The following is a 9,662-nucleotide window of genomic DNA, read 5'->3' on the forward strand; positions in this document are numbered from 1 at the left end:
ATTCCTTCTTCTGCAATTTTGTGGAAAAGTTTCAGGAGGATAGGTGTTAATTCTTCTCTAAAAGTTTGCTAGAATTCACCTGTGAAGCCATCTAGTCCTGAACTTTTGTTTGTTGGGAGGTTTTAAGTCACAGTTTCATTTTAATACTTGTGATTGGTCCGTTCATATTTTCTATTTCTTCCTGGTTCAGTCTTGGAAGACTGCACCTTTCTAAGAATTTGTCCATTTCTTCTAGGTGGTCCATTTTATTGGCCTATAGTTGTTTGTAGTAGTCTCTTATGACCCTTTGTGTTTCTCTGGTGTCAGTTGTAATTCCTCCTTTTTCATTTCTAATTTTATTGATTTGAGTCCTCTCCCTTTTTTTCTTGATGAGTCTGGCTAAAGGTTTATCAATTTTGTTTATCTTTTCAAAGAACCAGCTTTTAGTTTCACTGATCTTTTCCATTGTTTTCTTGTCTCTATTTCACTTATTTCAGCTCTGATCTTTATGATTTCTTTCCTTCTACTAACATTGGGTTTTGTTTGTTCTTCTTCCTCTAGTTGCTTCAGGTGTAAGGTTGGATTGTTTACTTGTGATGTTTGTTGTTTCTTGAGATAGGATTGTACTGCTATAAACTTCCCTCTTAGAACTGCTTTTGATGCATCCCACAGGTTTTGGATCGTTGTGTTTTTGTTTTCCTTTGTCTCTAGGTAGTTTTGATTTCCTCTGTGATTTCTTTGGTGATCCAGTGGTTATTTAGTAGCATATTGTTTAGCCTCCACATATTTGTGTTTTTTCACTTTTTTTCTTGTAGTTGATTTATAATCTCATAGTGTTGTGGTAGGAAAAGATGCTTGATATGATTTCAGTTTTATTAAATTTACCAAGGTTTGCTGTGTGGCCCAGCATGTGATCTATTCTGGAGAATGTTCCATGTGCACTTGAGAAGAATGTATATTTTGTTGCTTTTGGATGGAATGTTCTATAAATATCAATTAAGTCCATCTGTATAATGTATCATTTAAGGCCTGTGTTTTCTTATTGATTTTCTGTCTGGATATCTGTCCATTGATGTAAGTGGGGTGTTAAAGTCCCCCCCTATTATTGTGCTAATGTCAATTTCTCCTTTTATGACTTAGCATTTGCCTTATATATTGAGGTGCTCCTATGTTGGATGCATGTATATTTATGATTGTTATATCTTCTTCCTGGATTGATTCCTTGATCAGTGTGTAGTGTCCTTCTTTGTCTCTTGTAACAAAGAGACAAAGCCTCTTTATTTTAAAGTCTATTTTGTCTGACAGGAGTATTGCTACTCCAGCTTTCTTTTGATTTCCATTTTCATGGAATACCTTTTTCCATCTTCTCACTTTTGGTCTGTATGTGTCCCTAGGTCTGAAGTGGGTCTCTTGTTGACAGCCTATAAACATGTTTTGTTTTTGTATCCATTCAGCCAGTCTATGTCTTTTGGTTGGAGCCTTTAATCCATTTACATTTAAAGTAATTATTGATATGTATGTTCTTATTGCCATTTTGTTATTGTTTTGGATTTGTTTTTGTAAGTCTTTTTTCCTCCCTTCCTCTTTTTTTCTTTTCTCGTGATTTGATGACTAGCTCTAGTGTTGCGTTTGGATTGCTTTTTCTCTTTGTGTGTGTATCTATTGTAGATTTTCAGTTTGCAGTTACCATGAGGTTTTGATATGGCACTCTATATATATATATAAGATAGTTTTAAGTTGCTGGGTTTTTTTTTTGTTTGTTTGTTTGTTTGTTTTGCGGTACGCGGGCCTCTCAATGCTGTGGCCTCTCCCGTTGTGGCCTCTCCCGTTGCGGAGCACAGGCTCCGGACGCGCAGGCTCAGCAGCCATGGCTCACGGGCCTAGCTGCTCCGCGGCATGTGGGATCTTCCTGGACCGGGGCACGAACCCGTGTCCCCTGCATCGGCAGGCAGACTCTCAACCACTGCAGCACCAGGGAAGCCCTAGTTGCTGGTTTTTTAATTTCAAATGCATTTCCAATATCTTGCATTTGTACTCTCCTCTTCTCATGATTGCTTGTTTTGAGATCATATTTGTGTGTGGATGATTTCCTACCTTTACTGTATGTTTGCCTTACCCAGTGAGCTTCCCCATTCATAATTTTCTTGTTTCTAGTTGTGGCCTTTTCTTTTCCTCCTAGAGAAGTTCCCATAGCATTTATTGTAAAGTGGTTTGGTGGCACTGAGTTCTCTTAGCTTTTGTTTATCTGTAAAGCTTTTGATTTCTCCATTGACTCTGAATGAGAGCCTTGCTGAGTAGAGTATTATTAGTTGTAGGTTTTTCCATTTCATTACTTTAAATATATCATGCCCCTTTCTTCTGGCCTGCAGAGTTTCTGCTGAGAAATCAGCTGATAACCTTATGGAGATTCCCTTGTATGTTATTTTTTGCTCTTCCCTTGTTGCTTTTCATTTTTTCTCTTTGTCTTTAATTTTTGTTAATTTGATTTATATGTGTCTTAGTGTTTTCCTCCTTGCATTTATCCAGTTTGGGACTCTCTGTGCTTCCTGGACTTGAGTGTTTCCTTTCCCGTGTTAGGGAAGTTTTTGGCTATTATCTCTTCAGATATTTTCTCAGGCCCTTTCTCTCTCTCTTCTCCTTCTGGGACCCCTATAATGTGAATGTTGTTCCATTTAATGTTGTCCAAGAGGTTTCTGAGGCTGTCCTCATTTCTTTTCATTCTTTTTTCTTTATTCTGTACCACAGCAGTGATTTCCACCATTCTGTCTTCCAGCTCAGTTATTCGTTCTTCTGCCTCATTTATTCCGCTATTGATTTCTTTTAGTGTATTTTTCATTTCAGTTATTGTATTGTCCATCTCTCTTTGTTCTTTATATCTTCTAGCTCTTTGTTGACCATTTCTTCTATCTTCTTGGTCTGTGCCTCCATTCTTTTTCTGAGATCTTGCATCATTGTTACTGTCATTACTGTGAATTCTTTTTCATGCAAATTTCATATCTCCACTTCACCTAGTTGTTCTTCTGGGGTTTTATCTCATTTCTTTGTCTGGAACATATTTCTCTGTCATCTCATTTTGTCTAACTTTCTGTGTTTGTGTTTTTCTTTCCAAAGGCTGGAGGATCATTGTTCCTCTCGTTTCTGGTGTCTGCTCGCTGGCGGGTGAGATTCGTCCAGGGGTTTTTGCAGGCTTCTTGTTTGGAGGGACTTGTTCTTTCCCACTGGTAGGTGGAGCTTGTCTTGTCCCTCTGGTGTGCAGAGATGTGTCAAAGTGTGTGTTTAGAGGTGGCTGTACATTCAGGACTTTAGACAGCCTGTCTGCTGATGGGTGGGGCTGTGTTCCCACCCTGTTGGTTGCTTGGCCTGAGGTGTCCCAGCACTGGAGCTTGCAGGCTGTTGGGTGGGGCCAGGTCTCAGTGCCAAAATGGTGACCTCTAGGAGAGCTCACGCCAATGAATATTCCCAGGGGACTCCACCACCAGTGTCTTTGCCCCCACAGTGAGCCACAGCTGACACATGCCTCCCCAGGAGACCCTCCAAGGCACACGGGTGGGTCTGGCCCAGGTTCCTATGGAGTCACTTCTTTTCCCTGAGTTCCAGTGCACATGAAACCTTGTGTGCACCCTCTGAGAGTGGAGTCTCTGTTTCCCTGAGCCCTGTGGAGGAGCTCATGCACTCAAGCCCCACTGGCCTTCAAAGCCAGATGCTCTGCGAGCTCCTCCTCCTGATGCCAGACTCCCAGGCTGCGGAGCCTGACAGGGGGCTCAGAACTCTCATTCCTGTGGGAGAACCTCTGTGATATAATTATTTTCTAGTTTGTGGCTTGCCCAACTGGGGGGTATGGTATCTGATTATACTGTGAAGGCTTCTTGTTTGTCTTTAGATGTAGAATATCTTTTTTGGTTAGTTCGTCAATGGTTTTTCAGCAGTCAGCTGAAATTTTGGTGTTTTTGTGAGAGGAGGTGAGCTCAAGCCCTTCTACTCTGCCATCTTGTCTCCTCCGGCCCTCAAGTTTTATTCTTTAAGAAATATATTTCATAAAGTTATAGCTGCCATAGAGGGTGATTCCTCTGATGGATCTGGGAAAAGTAAACTGAAAACCTTCTGGAAAGGATTCACCATTCTAGATGCCATTAAGAACATTTGTGATTCATGGAAGGGGGCAAAATATCAATATTAAGGAGAATTTGGAAGAAGTTCATTCCAACGCTCATGGATAACTTTGAGAGGTCCAAACCTTCAGAGGAGGAAATAACTGCAGATGTGGTGGAAATAGCAAGAGAACTAGTATTAGAAATGGACCCTGAAGATGTGACTGAACTGCTGCAAGCTCATGATAAAACTTGAACAGATGAGTAGTTGCTTCCTATGGATGAGCAAAGAAAGTGGTTTCTTGAGAAGGAATCTACTCCTGGTGAAGATGCTGTGAAGATTGTTGAAACAACAACAAAGGATTTAGAATATTATATAAACTTAGTTGTTAAAACAGCAACAGGTATGAGAGGATTGACTCCAATTTTGAAAGAAGTCCTATTGTGAGTAAAATGGTATCAAACAGCCTTGCATGCTACAGAGTAATTGTTCATGAAAGGTGAAGTCAATCTATGTGGCAAACTTCTTTGTTGTCTTATTTTAAGAAATTGTGACAGCCACCTCAGCCTTCAACAAACACCACCCTGATAAGTCAGAAGCCATCAAGATAGAGGCAAGACCATCCACCAGCAAAAATATTATGACTTGCTGAAGGCACAGATGATGGTTAACATTTTTTTAAGCAATAAAGTATTTTTAATTAAGATGTACATTTTTTAAGACATAATGCTACTGCATACTTAATAGGCTACAGTATAGTGTAAACATAACTTTTATATGCACTGGAAAACCGAAAGACTTCTGTGACTTGCTTTATTTCAATACTTGTTTTATCATGGTTGTCTGGAACTGAACCCACAATATCTCCAAGGTATGCCTGTAATACCTTAGTCTAAATGCTGAGCATATTCATCTTTGTTAATCATAGTTGAATGAGATGGAAATTTCTGGATTAGAAGTCCCAGTGGGGTTGGTAGGGGAGGCCAAGGTAACTTTCTAAGCTTCATAGCTCAGGGGAACAACTTAAAATACCTGCCTTTGTATAGTCATATCTCCTCTTGCTCTCAGAAACCAGCTTAGTTTAGGACCCCTGGGCTTCCACACATTCTTTATAGGTTTCCATCACCAGGAAACAAAGTAATCACCTTCCAAGATGCTGCACTCACTTTTAGAAATTTTGGTGTGTGGGAACTTTGTGAGATCTGCTCCTTCAGAGCCTCAGTCCACCAGCATTTTCTGAGCATTCTCTCTTCGGCTCTCCCCCGGTGTCCTATCTAGTTTCAGTCTTGCTCACAATAGTTTATTCTACACATAGGGCCCTCTCTTAGAATACAACATTTTGTGGAGATTTCTGATATCTCCTACTGCTGAGTCCTCTGTTCTTCCCTAGGACATGTGTTACAAACACCTACGCCAACTTCTTAGGGAGCTTAGGGCAGCACTCATGCCCATTTTTGAGTTTTCAGATTTTTGCTGTCTCCTATTTCACTGAAATGTATTTAAGGGATTTTATTTCCTCTTCCTTTTCCTTGGGTTTCTAGGAGACGTAGGACAACTAAAAACTTAGTATCTACCTCATTCCAATGGAACCCAGAACTCCAAGTAAGACAAAATATATTCAGTTGAACATTTAGACAATTTTTCCTTGTATTTGACATTTGAAATAAAGGATAAATAAGCATATTTGTATACATACATAGAATTGTGCAAATGTGATAACAACAGATGCAGAGTAACACAGAGATGTTGCTTTGGCAGCTCAAATACCACAAGCAGTGCTACCATCAGTGACATTATTTTCCAAAATGGTAAACATTGCTTGGTAACATTCTGAACAAAAGAAGTATAATTTTTCCTTAATTTACATTATAGTTACATTCTTGAAATGTTTAATGAAAATTATAACTGTAAAAATAGATAATAAACAGGTTTTACTTGAATAGATGGTCAGTGGGACATTTAAAAGTCATATATACAATATTTTGTGAGAATTGTGCATCACATTTCAGGACATTTAGCATTCCTGAGTCCTTCCTTGTAAATGTCAGAGCCACCCTTACAAACATTATGACAGTCAAAAGTGCCACCACAAGTCTGTTAAGACTAAAGGCAAAAGGAACTGCACATGAGCACAATATTACAGTTGATGACAGTTGCTTCCCACAGGGGTACAGTTTAACAATTCTGAAACCACTATACATGTATACTGAAATTTAACAGTTAAGTAAATGATGGCAGATGGTGGGAGCCACCTTTGTCACTGTTGGAGTGAGAGGTTACAGATAAACAAGGGCAGAAGGCCTTGTACTGTGCAGTAAGGACTACTGCTGGAGACATCAGTAAGAACTCATGTTTATCTTAATATAGATAGAGATAGTTACATATAGGGAACATTTGTAGTTAGGTGTATTTACACAGGTCAGCATACACATGTATATTTCTTTGCATTGTCAGCTGAAATGGCCTCAAACAAACAACACCCCAGTAGCAATCAGCACACCTTATGCCCAAATCTTGGTTTCTAATACCATTCTCCAATAAAGGAAGCAGGACTCCTTGTGTAATTAACTGATTCTAGGACTGGGGAAGTAAATACCTATGATGAGCCTGAAGTGTCTTGTAGTGCCAGAAAGTAAACTGGTCACAAATCCAAATAAAACAAAAAACCCACCCAAACACACACATTGAAGGAGATATGTCAAAGGGGCACAGGAGCCCGTAGAAAGTGTTCCAAATCACCAAAGCTGGAAAAATTTGAGCAACAAAATGAAGTAGTATTGGATTATAACCCAATATAAGATATTCATGAGTCCATACTAATGTAAATTAATGATTAAATAAATCAGTAAATGGAGGAGAATAGACAAATCTCCTTTGCAGAAGAATTCCACATAATTTATGTAGATACTTCTCCCTCAACTCCTCACTCATTAAGTGTGGGCTATGCATAGTGACTTCCAAGGAGAGTAATATGGAAAGGGGGAAAAAGTTACTTAGCTTTATTGGAGAAATCTGACAAACATTGCCTCAGCCAGGTAATCAAAGTCAATATAGACTAAGTTATATTAATAATATGTACTACTCATACCATGTGATGAGAATGGCACTTTACCTCTGTGTCTTCCTTCCAAAAATCCCATAATTATGAGAAAAACATCAGAGAAATCCCAATTGAGAGGCAGTTTGCAAAATTCTTGTTTAGTACTCCACAAAACTGTCAAGGTCATCAAAAACAAGGAAAGTCTGAGAACTCTCACAGCTAAGCCAAGAGAAAGTTAAGGAGACATGATGACTGAATAGAACGTGGTATCTTGGGTGGGATCCTGGAAACTAAAAAGGACAGTAGGTTAAAAACTAAAGAAATATGAATAAAGTATGGGTTTTAGTTGATAGTAATTTATCAGTATTTTTTCTCTGTGACACATGTACCTTACTAATTGCAAATGCTAATAATAGGGGGAAACTCGGCATGGGGTACCTGGGTATTCTCTGTCTTATTTCACAACTTTCCTGTAAATCAAATACTATTCTAAAGTTAATATTTTATTAAACAATAATTTTAAAATTCTCTCACAAATTTCCAAGTTGCTTCCTAGGAGCTGGTATTACTCTTATTGAACACCTACTGAATTAGTCCCATACTTTAAGCTCTGATGTCTTCCCTCTCCGTGCTCACTTAGAAAAATTGAAGGTAAGATGGAATGCATACACATTTTTTAAAGGAATAGCTAAGGACACTGTTTCACTTGCCGTGGAGTTTGTGTGAAATATTTTTACTAGATAATTTGATTTTCTGCCCAGTACATAATTGTAGTGATGATGATACTAATTATATTAATAATATTGATGATGGGATATTAATAACAAACTACAGAGTGAGGTAGGGAGCAACTCCTGAATAGTTGAGAGTAATACACTTGGGGTAGGATTCTCAGACCTATTACTGGAAAGACAAGGGAAAACTGTCATTGGTGTAATTTTCCTGTAAGCAATTAGTGGAGTTGACTTTCCTTACTCTCTCGAGTAGAAACTGAGCTTTAAGAAAAGTAAAATTGTTCTGTTAGAGTACATACTGATGCCAGCCCCAGCAGAGTATTTTTTCTTAGCAAAGGAGGTTGATCTATAATCAGGAAAAGCCTTAAGAGGAAGGAATGAATTTCTGACCTGACACCTGTTATATCTCCTTTAAAATAACTATAATCACTGAAAATATCAGGAAGGAAAGGATAGAAAAAAGTCCCTTCTATAACAGCTATGGGTTCTGTGAATGACTAAAAAAAGTCTGGTTAAGGAAGACACAGTGCTGTTTGAAAATGTCAAATTTCACCTTATCACTGGAAAAGTCAAACCAATATAACACTGGCATAAGAAAGTAGAAGATTATGTCAAGGGAAGGATCATATGAGTGTAATAACCTCATAGTACAGTAGCCACACCAGGCAAGGATAGAATGAGCATACCAAGAAGTAGTGGTGCAGCAGACACACTATGAAGCAGAAGGTAATGTAGAGACTTCAGTGGAACAGCTCATACAGGTGATCCTAGAAAAAAAAGTCTACTCTAAATTTTGTGGGTCTCTAAAGTTTTTTTAAGGCATTGTGGCACTTTAGCCTGCTATAATTTTTCTTTTGCAAAAATATATATAACTTAATGCTTTTTTTAAAAAATAAAACTTCCTACAGATTTTTGCTTGTAAATTAAGGAGTTAATTTCAGAATATTGAACTCTCCAGAGGAAAAATTTTCCCCAGGTTTCTTCATAGTACTGAGTTAGAGATGTCTAGCTGTCCAAAAAGTATGCAATCTCCCCTTCTTCCTTGAAATACACCTAAAGATTTCTCAGCACCCTTGGTAATTAGGGTGGACATGTGACAAAGTTCTTTCCAATGGAATGGAAATGAGTGGAAATGATGTGTACAATTTCTGGGCCTGAAATTAGATTTCCTGAAACTGCATGGAGGAGAGCTACCTGTGACTAGAACACCTGTGTAGTACTATTATGTGAGTGAGAAATAATTACTTTTAAATTTGGGCAGTTACAGTTTTGGGCCTATTTGTTAATGCAAGGTAGCCTATCAATACACGTTTGTTGTTGAGTAGTTAGTGAATTAATGAAAGAAAAATCATTTATAGGGATAATACCCTTTTAAGATGTGGGCATTTTATGTTGGAAATATTCACTAATGCAAGACAAAGCAGTAAAGGAAGAGAGGAACAAAAAGGACACAGACAACTAGAAAACAGAAGCGGTAGGTTTAAATTCAGCTCTATCATTAATAACATTAATGTGAATTAAACAATCAAAGCCAGAGATTATTAGACTGAATTTTTAAAAAAGATCCAACTATATACTGTCTAAAAGGAGACATGCATTAGATCAAAAGATAACAAATAGGTTGAAAGTAAAATAATGGAAAAAGAGGCATTACACAAATAGCAATCAAGAAAGCTAAAGGGGTTATACGGGCTTCCCTGGTGGCGCAGCGGTTGCGCGTCCGCCTGCCGATGCAGGGGAACCGGGTTCGCGCCCCGGTCTGGAAGGATCCCACATGCCGCGGAGCGGCTGGGCCCGTGGGCCATGGCCGCTGAGCCTGC

Source organism: Physeter macrocephalus, chromosome 4 (genome assembly GCF_002837175.3).
Source record: "Physeter macrocephalus isolate SW-GA chromosome 4, ASM283717v5, whole genome shotgun sequence".
Lineage (NCBI taxonomy): Eukaryota > Metazoa > Chordata > Mammalia > Artiodactyla > Physeteridae > Physeter > Physeter macrocephalus.